Here is an 18912-nt window from a genome sequence, read left to right on the forward strand (position 1 = left end):
CTTTGTAGTCTGTTAAAGGAGAGCATACCTTTAATTTATGCTTCCCTAGATAATCTGACCTTTGTCCCAAAGACCGGGACATTTATGTAACGATCTGACCTTTGTCCCAAAAACCGGGACATTTGTTTGAAATTGAGAGAAGCGTTGGGACATGGGCAGTCCTCTAAAAACCGGGACTGCTCGGGGAAATCCGGGACGTTTGGTCACCCTATCAATATGTAATTCACTTGCAATTGTTAATTAGATGCATTTATGTTTATTATCATGTAACAATGTGTGCTATAGTTATCATAATATTTGTTAGTATTCTTCTAGTTCATATATTCACATAATCATTTGAAATTTTAATGTCTACAGGCAGGCATAGCGGTTTTAAAATGAATATATAAGTGAATTCTCACACCTTTCTTCTCTTCTTGCATCAGGAATCACAAGGTTGATTTTTCTGAAAATGAATTGTAGAAATGGTATAAAATGATCATTCAGTGCCTTTTCCGTTTTTTTGGAAACAGATTTTATTCTTTTTCGCATAGCAATACATGATCCACAGAAATGATTTAATGAATCTAATCTACATGCTTTCATCCAGCATCGTTATAGCATCTGCATCAGCAAACAACCCCCCACACTTCATCCACCCACCCTCCTCCCACCCACAGTCACGTCCAGGTGTCTATACACCGTTTAGCACATCAAGTAGTAGGTGGTTTGCAATCAAAGTTCGTAACCTCAAAGCAACTCAACAGTGACCAGGCATCTCTGCATCATGTTCATTTCAGACAGGGGCCCCTCCTGGGAATTATCTGGGGATATTCAGTTGACGAGGGATCCGGTATTTTCATGCTGCCTACTAATACTTCCCAGGCCCTAGCCAGGTGTAAGGAACCAGGGGCTAGATGTAGCAACATTTAGAATTGCGACCCGCAATTTGCGAGTCAAAGCAACTCGCAATTTGCGAGTCGCAATTCTGAATGTTGGATGGTGTCCCTGACACCATCTGCGATTCGCAAGGGGGTCGCAAATGCCCACCTCATGAATAATCATGAGGTGGGTCGCAATTTGCAACCCCCTTGCGAATGGCGGCCCCCACAGGGATGGTGGCCTGCTGAGGACAGCAGACCACCATGTCTGTGTCTGCTTTTTAATAAAGCAGTTTTTTTTTTTTGTAATGCAGCCCGTTTTCCTTAAAGGAAAACGAGATGCATTACAAAAACGAAAAATGAAATGTTTTCAGTGCCATTCAGAATGGGGAAGGGGTCCCATGGGGACCCCTTCCCTTTTGCGAATGGGTTAGCACCCATTTGAAAAGGGTGCTAACTGCGATTGTTTTGCGACCGCGTTCGCGGTCACAAAACAATCCTACATTGCACTGCGAGTCGCAATTAGGAAGGGAACACCCCTTCCTATTTGCGAGTCGCACACCCATTTTGCGATTCGGTAACCAGGTTACGGAATCGCAAAACGGGGTTTGTACATCGCAATGTGCTTTTTGCAAGCCGCAAACAGCCGAATTTGCTGTTTGCAACGAGCAAAAAGCTTTGTACATCTGGCCCTATGTTCCTGCCGAGCTTCTCGGAGCAGCACTGTGCTGTCATACCCCACCCATCTCTCAAGCTCTCTGCGCCATGTTTCTACCTTGGGCCCCCCAGCGGCTTTCCAATTCCTAGTGATTTCCCTATTTGCTATGATAAAGGCCAAGTCCTGGAATCTACCCATAGCCTTGGTCTTAGTAGTATGCAGGAACCAGTTTTATAGGCAGTGCCCCAGTGTGTACTTTGCTGTAATATCTGCAACAGTATTCTCAATCCTTCTCCAATACTATTAGAGAAACGGGCAAATCCACATCCTATGTAGGAACTCCGCCCCTTCTTCCCTACATCTTGGACATGTTGCCCCTACTATGTGGAAGAGTCTATTTAGTTTTCTGGTTGTAATGTATGCTGTATGTAATAAATAGAAGTTAACTTGAAATGAGCATTTCGTGAAACTTTGGGGGTCCTTTTTTTGTATAGTCACCCAGTTACCATCACATATAGAGATTCCGAAGTCTTCCTCCCAAGTGGCCTGTAGGTTGCTAAGGGGCATGAGTATGTCTCCCCATATCGCTCTGTATAAACAGGTGACTGCTTTGTAAGTGCCCAAGGCCGTAGCTATGTACTGACAGCTCCTACAGATGGGGGGTTCAATGAGGGTTGATATATGTTTACTCCCAGATATGATAGGCATCTACGGTTCCATTATAGGCATCTAGGTTTCCATTATAATAAGTCTAGCCTCTCTGAGGAGATCCTGATTAGTACTCTTCGGTTACAGGTGAGACTTCTCCCAATTGACTGAGTCCGGATAAGGAGCTGAATTTCTCCAATAATCTTCTTGTGCCCTCCAGATCCGTCATCATATTCTTTAGGAATATAAAGAGATTGTTCGCCTATAGGGCAATGTGATAGGTGTGGTCTGAGACCTCTATTGCTTGGTAGCTGTCCCCCATCCTGGCCAGGCTGGCCAGTTGCTCCATTGCCAAGGCAAAGATCAACTGGAGAGGGGCAGCCCTGTCGAGTCCTCTGGCCCACCTGTAACTCTGATATACAGCAGCCAGTGCGCCCTCTAACTGTGGGTTCTGTCTATAGTAATCAAGTCCCACTCTAGACTGTCAAAGGCTTTCTCTGTATCTACTGTGAAGATCACTGATTCAGCAGAATAATAAGTATCGGCCTCCTGAAGTATCAGGAGCCTCTGAATATTGAGCGTAGTGTTACATCCTGGGATGAACACAGCTTGATCAGAGTGGCTCAACTGGAAACTCATTGGTTACTGGAGTTTTACCTCTTGCCAAGGCCTTGAAAGCCACCCGGACCTCATGGATTGTGATGTCTCCTCCCAGTTCTTCTGCTTCCTCAGGGGCAAGAAGTGGAAAGGGCATGGTTGCTGGAAACACTCTGATATTGTGCTCTCCTTGCTCAGAGACACTTGTGCATAGGGTTGAGTAGTGAGCACAAATTTCTGTGTAATTTCCACCTGCCTATATCGCCGCCTGCCCTGGTCAGTTTCAGTTTCCACTATGACCAACCTCCGCTTCGCAGGGTTAGCGAGCCAGGCCAGCAATGAATCTGTGTTGTCATGCTCTGTGTGAGCCCAAGTTATGTACACCTTGTAGTCAAAGCATTGCAATTTCTTGACATGCTTCGCCACTTCCTCCTTGGCCTTTTATAGAGATTGGTGTAGTTTTGGATGCCCTGGTCTTCACCTCTCTAGTGCTCTCAGCTCGTCCTCCGCTGTCACGATATCACACAATAGAGTATGCCATACTCCTATCGACTCAGATAAGCACCTCCCCCTGGGCACTTCTTGAAATGCATCCCATCCCACCTGGGGGGGTGAAGCGGTATCAGCGCTGTTCTCATAGTACTGTGGAATGGATTCCACTATGGTGTCACAAAAGAACGAGTCCTCTAAAGACTCGCACTTTAGTCACCATGTCGGTATGCAGGGCCTAAGGTGTTCCCACCTCAGGTGTAATAGGACTGAATTATGGTCTACCTTGGGTCTAGTGAGGTACTCATGTTATGTAACAGACCATGTACATCTGGGATACAAAATAACATGTCTAACCGTACGTAAGGTACATGGAGACCCGAGAAAAATAATGAGTCCTTTGTTAAGGGTGTGTCTGCCACTATGTGTCAATCAGTCCCCATCGGTACTGCCAGTTCAAAAACAAACTGGCCGTTCTAGTAGTCCGGGAATCCCGCAGAGGGAGGTGAGAGCAATCCATACCTGATCTGCCACGCAATTATAATCCCCACCCATAATGACCGATTGTACCAGATGAGGGGCTAAGGACCGCAACAACTCCCCAAAGAACGTTCCTTGGTCTACATTTGATAAGTGCAATATTACACCCCTACTGTGTGTTGAAAGGGAACCTCCTACTCATATCCATATTAATGTCCCTCTTGCATAGGCTGAGTAGGTAGTGTAGTAGGCTTGCCCCCTCCATCTTCTTTGAAGTGCTGCCCCTTCTTTGGCCATCAAGTGTGTTTCCTGTTGAAGTGCTATTTGAATCCCCCGCCTACTAAGGTGTGAGAACATCTTGTACTGTTTAGTCATTGTGTGCATCCCCCTGATATTCTAGGAGAGGATTAGGTAAGTCATGGGGGCTGCCATCCCTTTGGTCTGCAGGCATTCAGTATCAACCACCGCTGTGGTTCAGCCCCCCACAATTTCACATATTACCAGTGACTGGACATAGCATAATTCGCCCAGAGGACTTGACTACCATACATACTCACAACAAACAAACAACAGTCAACCTAACTCCCGTTTCACAGGATAAATAGGCAGCAACTCCCCCCTCCAAACATGCAGGCAAACCATAAACACTTGCGGGAGAACCCACGCAAACATGAAACAGTTTAGGTGTGGTGGTCCAGGACATCCCCCCAAGTTCCCACCACCCAGTATAAGGTTACTAAAAGGTTGTAGGCACTATAGATCATTATACTTTCCCCAGTAATACCCTAATCCCCCACTTTACCAACATCTCAACCATTGGGCACCATTCTCACTATTTTGCATTGGGTTCATATTATTTTGTCCAAAGTTCCAGGTATTACTTTAGGCATTTCTGCATCGGAGACCGCAGAGGAGCTGGATCTAGGATCAGAGTTAGTGTCCCAGGCCCCGGTGTCACCGAACAAGTACACATGGCTCACTCTGCTAATGCTCATTGTTGCCACCAATGCCACTGCTCTCAGCTGCTGCTAGAGGACTTCTTCCTGGTAAGGGATCACTCTTGTCTTGCTAGCGGCCCAGCGCCTTGACCTGTTCCTTTTGATTTTTATGTTTGAAAGCCTTGCTCCAGAGTCCGCATGTGGGTGCAGGTACATCCATTCCCATACTTCCTACGGAGTTTTGAAGCACTGTGCCCAATATGGTGTTGTCACACGAAGCCTGGCAGGAAACATCAGGGCATAGGAAAGACCCAGTTGATGGAGGCACTTCTTTGCCTCCAGGAACATAGAACACTGCATCTGCACATTCCTGGTAAAGTCTGGGAAGATCATCACTTTACTGTTCTCCACTTTAAGTTCTCCTCATTGCCGGGCATGGCCCAGGATGTGGTCCAGGTCTTTGCAGTACAACAATCTGGTGACCACCAGTCGCGGGAGCACTCCTGGCCTCGGTGATTTTACCGATTTCTGTGTGCTCTCTCCAGGGCATAAAACGGGGAAAGACCCTTCTGTGCCACTTCCTCTCTCAGCCTGCGTTCAAGGTAGTCCACCATACTATTCCCTTCAAGACTCTCTGGCAGATCAATTACTTGAATGTTGTTGCGCCTTGACCTGTTTTCTGCATCTTCTGCCTTGAGTTCCAGCATGCAAACCTTTCCCTCCAATTCAGCCAGTCACTCTTTCGTGGATGGCAGATCAGTGGGAATCTCTACCAATTATTTTCCGCCGCCTGACTTACTACGCTATGTGATGATGGTTGTCTTTCAAGATTCCCATACATGCCACTAAGATGTCCATCTTCGTCAGTAGGACCTCTATGGAAGTGGTTATGGCTGGCAAAATGTCTTGGAAGGTAGGGTCTTTTGGAAGGCCTGCCTGTGGATCAGTGATGCTCTCCCCGGTACATGGTCCACAACATCTCCCATGAGCATTTTCCCTGTGTCAGGGTCATTTTTTAAGTGACACCTTCCCCATAGTTACGTTACTGTGTCATGGGCCGGCAAGTGCAGTTGGTGGTCACAAGAGCAGGGAAGTCACGCCGTATCAGTTGGTCATCCACCTAAAAACCCTTGTGATGAACCCAGTGCAATAGGGTGTATCAGTGGTGATAGGTTTGCAGTGCTTCATGTGAGAGTGTGTTCCCCGTAAAGCCCACCACAGCAAGATTGGAGCTGGAAGGGCGTAAGTACAGGCAGGTGGCCCCCTATGGTTCCTAGGGATTTCTCAGTAGGACAAGAAAGCGCTAGGTGTCTTAAAACTACAGGTGGAGTACTTCTCGCCATGTCTGAGCTCAGGCTAGGACCCCCAGCAGCATCCAGGATGAACAGTGATGCAGTAATGCGAAGCACCTCTGCTCAAGTACACTACAAAGTGCAGCGCCCGATGCATCCAAAGCATCTGGTAGGTGGTGAAGGAGGGGAGTGTTCCACTATTTGGTGGTCACAGGTCCTCTCAGAGGCACATCCTCCACGCATTGGAGGCACCAACCTTCTTGGAGGATGGAGGGGAGTGGGAGGTTGAGAGGCTCCGCTTATCAGGCCTCGATCTCCAAAGTGGGGCACATTTGAATCATAGAGCCTGGAATCTGCAGCAGCACAGTCTCCCTCTTGTGCCACTTTGGATACCAGAACCAGGGCAGAAGGCAGTCCAGTATTGCGAGCAGACTCTCACTAGGTCTGAAGGCAAGTCACCCCCCTTCTGTGTCACCTGAGTTCCAGCAGGCCTGGTGATTATGAGAGGGGCCACTCGGGCCCAGTCAGCAATGTCTCTGTGCATGGGTGCCCTAAGGCCTCTGCTTTCACCTCCATCTGCAGCCCCGTTCCCCTCCCAAGTCCGATGAGGAGGGGAGCCACTTGCACTCATCTCAGCTGGCGCACAATCCTAGGAGGTCTCGGTGGCCATGAGGAGGCCCGGGTCCAAGAGATATGCGCACCAACCTCCTTCTGAGGCCTCTGTGTCTTCCCTGGTGAGTCTCCGCTGTCCACTGACAGTCAGGGCAGGTCAGTCCATGGAGCGGGGACCGCTCTGAAGCTCTCTCAGTGCACCGATCATTCACAACCAGGAGCCCGGCCATAGTAGCACCCCGTGCCTCTGGGCCGGTCGCTCATAACCACCACCTCAATGCTCTGCATGCCTCCTCACTGGTCTGGCAGAGGTCTCAACCGTGAGGCGTCAGCCACTCCATTCCACCAGGAGCACCAGGGGCACTCAGAGCCCTCCCCACTCCACCCCACCACAGTTAAACATGGCCCATGTCTGCCATCTTGAGGGCAGTGTGCCCAACCAAAGCAGTTAGTCATTCAGTGCCTCAGTGGAGCACTGACTAGCTCCCACAGCTCTGTGCGTGGTGCAGGGTGAGCAGAGGGGGTGTGCAGGTGACCGCAGTTAACCCCCAGGCCCCTATTACCTGCAGGATGTCACTGGATGGGGGTTGTAAGGTATGCATCCTACTCCATTGATGCTTGACCATGCCCCTTTAGTGCCCTCTCTATGAGAGAGTGGGGAACATCATAACCCAAAGAGAGCAGCCCTGTTCTTTCCGTAATGCCTCCAAGACCATTTCTTAATAACAAAGTTGGCCACAGAGACACAATTCAGCCTTGTCTGGGAGACAGGCTTAGAACTGGAATATAAATGAAGTTCAGGTTTTGGTAGGCTCTGACAACATCTAAATATTTAACCCTCAGAAAACGGCAGACTTTTGATGCTAGAGTGCTTATTAGCTAGTGTTAAGTATAAAGGGATCATCACAATGCACTACATTGCCTGTTTTCATAATGTTTACGTTCTGGGCATTCATATTCACTACAATTGTTTTGATATCTGTGATAACACTTTTATATTTATTCTGCACTAAATTGACTTTAAATAAAGTGTTACAAATAACTGTGGCTTTCTTGTGTGTGTGCACTTGTGTTAGATATGTGACAGAAACTCACAACAATAAATCAAGTGCCTGTCATTCTCTTGTAGATTTTGCTAGGTGCCTGGCATGCATTCTTTTTGGTAAGCTGAGAGAGATACTTGGGTCATGAGTTGTCCATTCGTCCCACTAATACAGCTATGTTGGTCCATACCTATGCTTGCATAGGGGCCCAGGGAAATCTACTGGATTGTGATCATGAAAAAATCCAGATAACGTAACAATATGAAATTATTATCTATATATGCACAGCATAGCACACATCTCGCCTCTAAGCACACAATGGATGCAGTACAGTAGGTAGGCAAGAGAAAAAAAGAAAGCAATGGAGGAATGTGTCATATACTATCAATGACATATGTTTAAAGTAGCGGGTGGAAAGTCGTACAGTGTTTAGTGCTGTTGAGAGCGTCATAGATGCAAAAAGCATTAATGGTAGCAGGAAAGGTTTTGTATAAAGGCAACTTCATGGCCGTAAAGAATATCTGTGGCTGAAGAAAAATGTTCCTCCTGCAGAGTTGTCTGGCCGAAAAGAGTGTTCATATCAGCAGATAAAGTTGTCATTGTAGAGATTGTTTTGGTTACACATTCCTTCCTCTCTGCAGAGAATGAAGAAAGTTGAGTTAGAATGTTTTGAAGCAAGCAAACTGCTGAGATTGTTAGTCCTTCAGTATTCTGGCTGCACAGACCATGCACATATGCAGAGATATTTTGAATCTGAAGAGAGTATTCTGGCTGTATCGAGTATTCTGGTTGCAGCATGCACTCGTTTCTGCAGAGTCTGCGAGTTCCAGGGTGTTCTGCTGGTATCAGGTGTTTGTGGTTGCATATAGGAGTATCACTGCAGTGTTCAGGAATGTTGAGGGTTTTCTGTCACAAGGGGTTGTTGGGATGGCAGTAAAAGGTCCAGCTGCAGTTTGGGGCCATGTCTTCAAATAACGTGCTGGCTGCAGAGACTGCTCACATATGTAGGGCGGACTATTTCCATAGTCTTCTGATTGTAGCAGGTATTTGTGTCTGCAGACAATGGTTAGACTACAATGTTCATACCTGTTGAGATGTTCTGTCTGAATAGAATGGTTTTTCAGCAAAGACAGGTCTAGCTGCAGAGTCTGACCGTGTCATCAAACAGTGTTCTGTCTGCAGAGAGTTATTTCCGCACAGTAAGTATTCTTGCTGGAGGGAGTGTTTTGGCTGCAGATTAAATAAATATCTCCAGAACATGCTGGATGTAAAGAGAGTATGGCTGCATAGATGGGGCTTTTTATAAAAATTTAAAAAATGGCATGCATGTTTCTGGCATATGAAGATGCTAAGTAACGAAGCAAAAATTAAAGTATACATGGAAAAAGAACCTCAAATTACAGAGATCAAGAACAATAAACTCACCAATTTCCATGAATGAAAGATTAAGCACAGTGAAATATTTGTTAATTTATGAGTTTCCGTGTATTCATGAAAGACAGAATTTAGTACACTGAAGAGGGAAGACCACCACCACCACTTTGCAGACTCTGACCACCAACAGGGGTTAGGAAGGCCCTGCAGAGTCCATATTCAATCTGTGTTTTGACCTTTATGCTGAGATGCCAAGTTGAGAAAACGGAGTTAATATTTCATAGGGAAGCACAAACCTTCCAGAGAGAATTGTACTAAAAATACAAGTCCATTGCTCAAAAAGCACTGAAAGAAGAAGTAGCATGAAAAGCAATTTGAGCGAATGAGTTGAATTGAGTAAAATAGCATTGGAAATCAGATCACACTCAGACACTTCCAGGATAAGTTGTTGGCACAGTAGAAAGAGGCACATTTTCAGTACATTTCTGAATGCCAGGTGGTATGCCTTATTGAGGATGCCATAGAGAGCAAATATTGTGTCTGTGATCATCAAATTCAACTCATGAACACAAAATGGCCATCGCCTTAGTGAGTGAGGCAGATGTTTGTTAACAGTTCTCATGGAACTAAATGGTACGCATATATGATTTCATTTCTGACATACTTACAACATTTCCTGGATGCCTTTGTTGTGAGGCCGGGGATCTTGATCAAGCATTTTGAGGGCGGTCATGGGATGATATCTAGAGGTGCTCACATTCCATTATTTTATTTGCAACAACCAGCTTGACTGAGTCATTCTAGGGTATCATTTACTAGAGAAATTTGGTAATTTGGCAGATCATTGCAGAGTGAATTTATTTAGTTGAGCCTTGAGTTTGTTGTAGTTTCAACTAGTACTGATTTAACATACAGTGGATGAAGGTGGCCATATATCATAAGTGATCAAGAACGTGTGGTAAGGGATGACGTCTGATCGTACTTGTATGGCAAGAGCAATAGTTAGGAGTTAACAATGACCATTGGCGCTTCCATTGAAAGATTTTTCTAAGACTGGAGGTAGAATATGTGTAAGTAGAAGCTAATATTGTGCTGTCAGCAGATCACTTCTATGCTAAGTGTTTGAGCTGGGATATAGTAAAACACAGTAGTAATAAAAAAAGACACAGAGTAAGAACTGGGTTTATGCAACAAGAGTATGATTCCAATATGAATGTATTTTGAACAGACCAATTATATATTTGTTTACCTCACCCATTAGACAAAAGAGATTTAACCACTGCAGGCAACCATAATCTCCAATTGACAAGAGTTTATATAGGTTACTGAAAGGGTACGTTCAATATTCTTGGGTATATTGCCTTTTAACAAATAGGACCTAATTCACAAATAAATATATAAATTTGCAGCAGTTTAACAGAGGCATGGGTGTAGATTCAAATGTTTTGAATGCACAAATGTTTCCAATGTTTCTCCTGTGAACCTGTGACAGTTTATATACATGATTCTACATAGTATACAACTGTGCATGTGAAAATTACTTTACAAAAGTGCAATTCCAATTATATGTTGCATACCAGTTTTCTCCATTGGGATAATTTTTCCGATAGAGAAACCCTTTCTCTACACCCCTAGCGAATATTGGGTTATTCTCTTTTGATCGCCACCTTTGAAATAGATTTACTTTTGCCTTTGGTAGCAGTAAATCTCAGACTTATTCCAGGAAGGGTATGGGTTTCTGCAAGTATGCAAATACTGACAAATTTGACAGTTTGTGGGTATTTACAAACTTTCTAGGGTATGCCATGACATTAAACCCGCTGCCCACATAATGTGACATCGTACCTGGTCAGTCTCACTGATAAATAAATCCTTTTACAAGAGAAAATTTAAATTTTTTTGAGTCAGACATTGTACTTGCGCTGGTAAAGCAGCCCATTTGGACATGTTAGTTTACAATATGCAGGCTTTGTCAATCGAACCCTATGTGCCTAGAATCAAAGCTTGGATTAAATATTATATAGTTTGAGAGGGATAATGTGCTTAGTGACGTTTCCTAATGTGTCCTAATTTTGACACCGACTGTCAAACATATCCTTAGGTAGTCTGTTAAAGCTCAAATCAATTAACACTATGAAAAAGGTTGTATGACTGGACACTTAAGGATAAAAAATTAACTTCCCCACTTAAGCAAAAATTGAGTCTTCTTTTCGATATACTAGACCTGGCTTCCCTTGGCTTGTGCTTCCTAACTTCACTTTGGAGACCTGAAACCTTTACCTGTTCCAGTAAACCGTTTTCTAATCAGTGGAAGCTGAAAGCTACATTATACATGGGATACAGTACCCTCTGCCGTATATTATTATAAGAATAATGCAGGCCACCAAGGAGTTATGTCCGAGCTCCTCTACACTGAGGCTGATAGCTTTCAGGCCATGGCGTTCAGATGAGACTATTCCTTTTAATATATTGCAGAGGGTATTTTAGTGCTTTTTTCACATGGGGACACCATCACCTTTCCCACGAACTGCTGAAATCCCTTGTGGCTTGCTCTTTCATGTTTTTACAGACAAGACAAATAATATCAGTACTGAGAAATTAAACTCACCAAAAAGCAAATAGCATTTATTGCAAAAGGTATTAAAATCAGTTTAACGAAACTTGGGTTAAACAAATGCTGAGGCTCGGATTGTGTAGACACATAGACTGTACCTTTCCTGCAATAACCTTCTGCATGGAAAACAATAAACATTTTGTCATTAATATCTTTTCTCCTTTCGGATAGTCACTTTTCTTTTAAGAAAAATATATCAGAAGCAGGCAAGCCAGTTCCTGTTTTCCTTGTCTAAGCTGTGGGTGTGATGGGGCTCCTGACCTGCTTTGCAGGCATTGTGATGTCAAAATGTAACTCTAATATTTTCCTACAGTTGATCGACTATATCATTTTTTTCTTATTACCTAAGGCTGGGAGTAATTTGCGTAATTTGCTGTAGTGTAATTATGCGAAATTAGAGCAAATTATGGGAGATTTTGCAGAATTATGAGAGGAGTGTAACCCAGCATTTATCTCTATTTTCTTCAAAATAGACCTGAGGGTGCATTTGCGCAAAGGATATATAGCTAAATGCAGCATAACTCGAAGAGAAGCAGCCGCTCGTGTTCAGTAAGTTTGTTGTTCATGTGCTTCTGCGGTATGACCTTTGTGCTAAATAACTCATAATTATGAGAAAGGGTAAAAGACCAACACAAAATTACCCAAATTTGTCTGATTACTCTAGCATAATAAAAATCCTACCCCGGGGTACTAGAGATGTCACACATTAATTGTAATAGGAATTATAGTAGAGTAGCAATGTCACGATGCCTGTGTAAAAGGCAAATCATTCAGGTGAATCACAACTGCTTTTTCAACAGTGAATTTAAGAACATAGCTTTTCAGCTCTTCTGAACTATTTTCCCCTGAAAAACAGAGTAGACATGTTTGGATGAGCTTACGTTTTTGAACTTCTGGGGTACCATATACCAAAGCAGACATCTCTCTGCATGCTATTGCGCATTCTGAACGAAAGCATTTTTGAGAGTGTGTTCAATTAAACTGCTTATGCAACAAATGTCGAAGTGTACATTGGTTATTTTCGCTCTGCAGCATCACATCTGCTATCTTATGTAAACCCATACTGTTTCTTTCAGTTGAAGCACAGGAGACTGAGGATTCGGTCTTCCTATAGAATGGTAATGGTGTGAGTGTACAAGGAGTGAAATAACTACTGCCTGTACATTAAAGGAATGTGGCAAGTCATTTCTTATAAACAATGCAAATAGGGCACAGCACTTTCTGTTTGTACTCATTTTTATGACTATTCCCTGAAGATTCCTATTTTAGATGCTTTGGGTCCAATTTACAAAGGCATTTAAGTGTATGTAACAGTACAAGAGGAAAACTACTTTAGTACTCCAAAATACCTCATTCTCTTTATATCATTGGGAAGTTTAGCATCATAGTTGGAAACGTTTATATCAAACACCATCCTAAGCAATACTAGTACAAGCTAAAGTGGCATCTGACCAATCAAACAGAGGTTCGGTCACACTGCTTCAGCATCATTGACAAAACTGAGTCGAATACCCTTAAATGTGCCTGAGAAGTCGAGAATAAACCACAGAGTCCTGCAGATTATTTCGAACAGACGAGTTATCAGCCATATCCCGCTGCTACTCGTCCCAGTATTGATGCAGCACTTTCTGTAGCCTAAACCGGCAGGGAGGCTGATAACTTTCAACCGAAGTACAATGTTTAATCTTTCTGATTAGATTTTTGCAAAACACTTAACAAATGCGATATTAAAACGCTGCAACAAAGCGCCTGCTTGCCCCCAAACCCTTTGCACATTTAAAGACATGCAATGGTCACTGCTAACAATCGCTTTACAGCATGCACGTGCATGCACGCAGGCAGATACAGGCACGCACAGGTACGTGCATGCACACTCACTACTGCACCCCCACCCTAGAAGAAAGTGCTTGCACTCACATTAAACACTAATGTATCCACATTAAAGAAGAATGCAAGGAACAAGCCTTTCCAAACAAGGTCTTATTATCTTGTCTAACTGTATGGAGTGCAGAAAAGTGGCTGACAGCAGCACACAGCAGCATTCAGCAGCATTCTCCCGACACAAGGCGAGAGGAAGCTCTTCTTTCAAGAGAGGGTGGTCCAGGCAGGTCAGGTTAGAGGTCGTCCAAAGGGCAAGCTAGGGCCCCTCTGCCCCCTTGGTGCATGGCACCGCCTCCAGTATGGGGTGAACCATGGAACAGAGATGTGTCACCATCCCTCGAGGTAATCACCGACATCATTCCCCGGAAAGGATTACATGGTCATTTTCTTATTTTTTCTGGCATGGAACCGGTGCTTGCTGAATCCGAACTGGAGCACATGTTGTTGCTTTATCTTAACATACGCCAATCCGGTTATTTCACTCAGTTGGCATTGGCAACCATTAAAACTAATTACAAACAATAGAAACTGTGTTGTGGGCATGCTGCTTTGCATTCATATTCAAATGTCAGCGCTGTGCAAGCTATTTGCATGGCTTATGTTTCCATCCTTGTGTACCACCAAAAGGGTGGTTAATGTGCCCATTTATAATGTGCACTCATGCAATCGAAAGAAACAACCTAATAAACTATTTGCAAACAAATTAGTATTGCGATTTGGGCATCACAGCGTCACCGAGACATAAACATAGGAAAACATTTTCTAACATAAACAACAAAGAAAATATTGACAGTGTCATCCACTGCTTTAAAGGAAAAATAATAAAAGTAATTCATAAAAGGACGACAGACATAAGAAGGCGAGGGAGACTATGGAAACCAGCGTGCCATTTTATGAATAGAAGAGAAAAGATAGCCAGAACATCAATGCTTAATCTGAGCAGGTCGTTTCAGGTGGGGCCTATCGGCACTTATTTATGCAGACCAGCGCTTATTTTTACTCATTAGACTTTCATCTAGAGCAAGAGAGAGGAACATACACAAGAGGAAAAGAAGGAGGAAGAGAAACATGAAAACACAGTGATAAAGGGAGAAAAGGGAACCTGAAAGTGTAAGATAAAGTGCAGGGAGTGCCTGGTGGTGGATTAAAGAGGCATGGGGTGGAATCAAGACTATGCTTCTTTGGTATTCTAAACAAAACTTTGGGCACCAGCACATATTAGAATTGACATTGCACATGCGCTTAAAAATACATAAATGAGTCATTCAAATAGATAAATATTCTGATCCAAAACAGCCAGGGTAGATGGGACAGTGATAGGGCAGTCAGGCACAGAGTAAACCAGAGCATGATCTTGGGAGAAGGAAATTCCAGGTTCACTCTCCCATGCACTGATCCACACAGCCAAGGATCATGGTAGTCTGTTATGGTTATGGGGTGGCCTGCCACCCCCCTTACTACAACATGTCTCAAGACCATGAAAGCAGGGCAAGAGCAGAATGTGAACAAGGCTGCTAGAGCCATATTTAATTGCTGAAGTTCCTAATGGAGGCAGAAAACTGACGAGTGCTAAAGGCGGATGAAGGGATTAACCTCATACGTACTTGCCAACAAATTCAAAATACTTTAATTTCCCCATTATACTCTTTTCAGACTGGGGTAAGTTTTAAGAGTGACAAACCCAAAATAGAAGTATTTTTTGTTTTAAATAAAACATGAGTCTCCTGCTTAAATTAGGAGTGTTATCATGGATGCAATCCTGTGATGCCATCAGGGTGTCACAGCATGTATGCTGTCACTATCACAAAAACTTGCTTACTGGTGAATTTAGGACCGCACTAAACCTATCTCTAAAAAGAGAGTTTACATGTCCCTGCTGATCAGCTCCATTCTAAGAAGTTATATTGACTTCATTCTATCAGTTACCAATGTCTGTGATCTAACAGGTTCTGATGCCTCCATTATTTGACAGGTTTTGATGCCTCCATTCTAAGAGGTTTTGTTGCCTCCATTCTAACACGTGCTAGGTACACAAATTGTGGCACCCTAAGGTACTCCTCACCAAGCACATAGGCTGCCATTGCAGGCTGCGTGTCTTGGTGCAGACCAAAATGAAACACGATATGTCACACATCCCTGTGTGCAATGTCGACTAACACTGCTTGCAATATATGTAAATCACCCCATGGCAAGCCTCACCGCCCTAATGCAGGGTGCATTATATGATATGTGAGGGCACACATGCCCCTGCTATGTCGTCAATTTTCAGACATAGTAAGTGGCCAGGGAAGTCATTTTAAATGCTTGTGGTGGACACTGGTCAATACGAGTTCCCCCAGCTACATGATGGCTTCATTGAGGATGGGGATGTTTGATATCAATCATCTCTTATTGATAAGCCCACACTGTTTCCAGTGATGGATTTATCAATATCCCCACCCAGAAGGCTCCTTAGAGGTGCCCCTCGAAAACCTACCAGCCTCCAGTGTGCTTGCTGACTGGTCTCTACCAGCCTGCCACCTGAGACATGGGTTTGCCACTCCTAAGGTGAGAGCCTTCTGCTCTCAGGAGGCCCAGAACAAAAGCGTGTCCAGGAAGAGGGTGTAATATCCCCTCCCACAGGATGACCTGCTGATTAACCTTCCTCAGGCGGCAAGCCCCCTCCCCTCCCCACCCAGAGCCCACTTGGCACAAGGACAGGAGGGAAAATTAGCTAGTCAAGTAGGCGTGCCCCCTCAGACTAGTCCCATCTCTAATCTCATCTTAAGCCGAGGTAGGCACAATTTTTCAGAGGTAGCTATCTTTGAGATGGCATACCCAGGCATATCTAGGAATTCTGGGGCAGTGTTATGCCCATTATCCACAGGAAGTGGTCATCTAGGGGGATTAGTGACCCCAAGGGTCAGTAGCCCATTGGCTGCTACCCAACACACCCCTAATGTCCCTAAATTCAGTATTTAAGGGAGCCTATGTCACCAGAAAAGCAGATCCTGGTGACCTAAGAGGACCCAGGACCTTGAAGAGCCACAAAAGCAGAAGAGGAGAAAAGCAGCAGCTAACCTGGCATCAGATCTGCGGCACTGTCTGCACCCGGCCACCTCCGGTGGTGTGCTGCTGCCTTGGACCTTCCCTACTACTCACCTTAACGCCTGGAGATTGGTCTTGTAAGTCGTTGTACTCTACCTGTTTGCCGAAACTTGTTTTTCCTCCAATAGGATAACATTGCAGAACTCAGAAATTGCACAGTGTCCACTTTTTAAAGTGAAAAGAATTCCTATTTAAAAACATACTTACCTGAACGATTTCTCTCTGATGCCTAAACATATATGTTGGAAATTATATCTCTGGTTGGCAGTCAGTTTGCACTTTGTCCAAGCAGGGACTCTCACTCCAGTCAGGGTAAGGAAGATACACAGCTCAGATAACCCCTGGTCACCCCCTTGGTAGCTTTGGACAAGCAGTCAGGCTTATCTCAGAGGCAATGTGTGTAGTATTTGTACAAACACACTCAGTAAAAACACCACAAAAGCCCTCAACAGCAGTTTTGAAAAATAGCCAATATTTATCTGTGTAAATCACGACCAAAACGACAAAAATCCAACATACACAAGCAAAGATACAAATTTTCAAAGATTAAATTTCAATATAGCGCCTAGAAACACAATAGCTCCAAGTGAGGTTATCACAATGTCCTTGACAGCTGTTCCCAACAATCTGATGCCACTCGCTAGGAGGGCGGTACCTGCTGGTCACGGAGTCGCACGGACCCACAGGTACAGTACCTTTGGCAAATGAGGAAACAAGCTGGTGCACGGAGTCAGGGAGGTGAGGCGTCACTGGATCCGATACAACGTCAGTTCCTTACTGCACCGCAGGGAAGGTGATGTGGCGCTGGGGCGAGGCATCAGTTCCTTATGATCCAGCAGGATTGATGAATCTGGCGGGTCATGACACAATGGTCAACCTCACAGGGTTGCAGTCATGCTAAGGGGCTGCAGGCGGTGCGGCGGAGTTGATGTCACAAACGTCAGTGACACAGCACTTCAGGACTCACAGAGCTGCGGAACTTCAGCGAGGCTGTGGTGGCGTCAGGCCTGCGTTGTCGGTCAGGATCATAGCATTGCAGCGAGGACCGTGGCTTCGAGTTCCAGTCAGTGGCACTCGGTCTTGCAACAGCGCCAGTTCTGAAGTCGTCCAGAGTCAGGGTGCCTGGATACTTTCTCTCTTTAGGCAGAAACAGCAGGCCAACACAGCAAAGCAACAGGCAGAGTGGCAGGTCCTCTCCAAACATCAAGCTCTTCTCCTTGCAGAGGTTCATCTTGAGCCAAAAGCAATCCGAAGTTGTGGGGTCAGCAGTCCAATACTTATACTCATTTCTGCCTTTGAAGCAGGCAACCTTCAAAGGAAAGCCTTTGTAGTTCACAAGACCCTGCCTCTTCCTTGCCCTCCCCCAGACATATACCAAGGGGTTGGAGTCTGTATTGTGTGAGGGCAGGCACATCCCTTTCAAGTGCAGGTGTCAGCTTCTCCCGCCACTCTAGCCCAGGAAGACTCATGCAGGACACACCTCAGCTCCCTTTGTGTCACTGTCTAGAGTGAATTCACAAACAGCCCAACTGTCAGTCTGACCCAGATGTGTATTCAGCAGCCAGGCAGAGGCACAGAATGGTTAAGCAAGAAAAAGCCCAACTTCTAAAAGTGACATTTTCAAACAGACAATCTAAATATCAACTTCACCAAAAGATGTATTTTAAATTGTGAGCTCAGAGACCCCAACATTCACATCCCTAGTTGCTTCAAATGGAAAACTGCACTTAAAAGATACTTAAAGGCAATCCCCATGTTAACTGATGGGAAAGATAGTCCTTGAATAGTGAAAACCGAATTTGGCAGTATTTCAGTATCAGAACATGTAAAAGACAACAGTACACGTCCAACCTCTTAAATACACTGCCATGGTGCTACTTAGGGCCTACGTTAGGGGTGACGTACATGTAGTAAAAGGGAAGGTTTAGGCCTGGCAAGTAGGTACACTTGCCAGATCAAATTGGCAGTGCAAGACTGCACATGCAGACACTGAAGTGGCAGGTCTGAGACGTGTTTACAGGCCTACTCATGTGGGTGGTACAATCAGTGCTGCAGGCTCACTAGTAGCATTTGATTTACAGGCCCTGGGCACCTCTGGTGCACTTTACTTGGGACTTACCAGTAAACCAAATATGCTAATCATGGATAAACCAATCACCAGTACAATGTAGACAGAGAGCATATGCACTTTAGCACTGGTTAGCAGTGGTAAAGTGCCCAGAGTCCTAAAGCCAACAAAAACAGGTCAGAAAAAGTAGGAGGAAGGAAGCAAACAGTTTGGGGATGACCCTGCAATAAAGGTCAGTTCCAACAATATATAAAGATAATTGCTATTTTCA

The sequence above is a fragment of the Pleurodeles waltl genome, chromosome 8 (assembly GCF_031143425.1).
Source record: "Pleurodeles waltl isolate 20211129_DDA chromosome 8, aPleWal1.hap1.20221129, whole genome shotgun sequence".
NCBI classification, from domain to species: Eukaryota; Metazoa; Chordata; class Amphibia; order Caudata; family Salamandridae; genus Pleurodeles; species Pleurodeles waltl.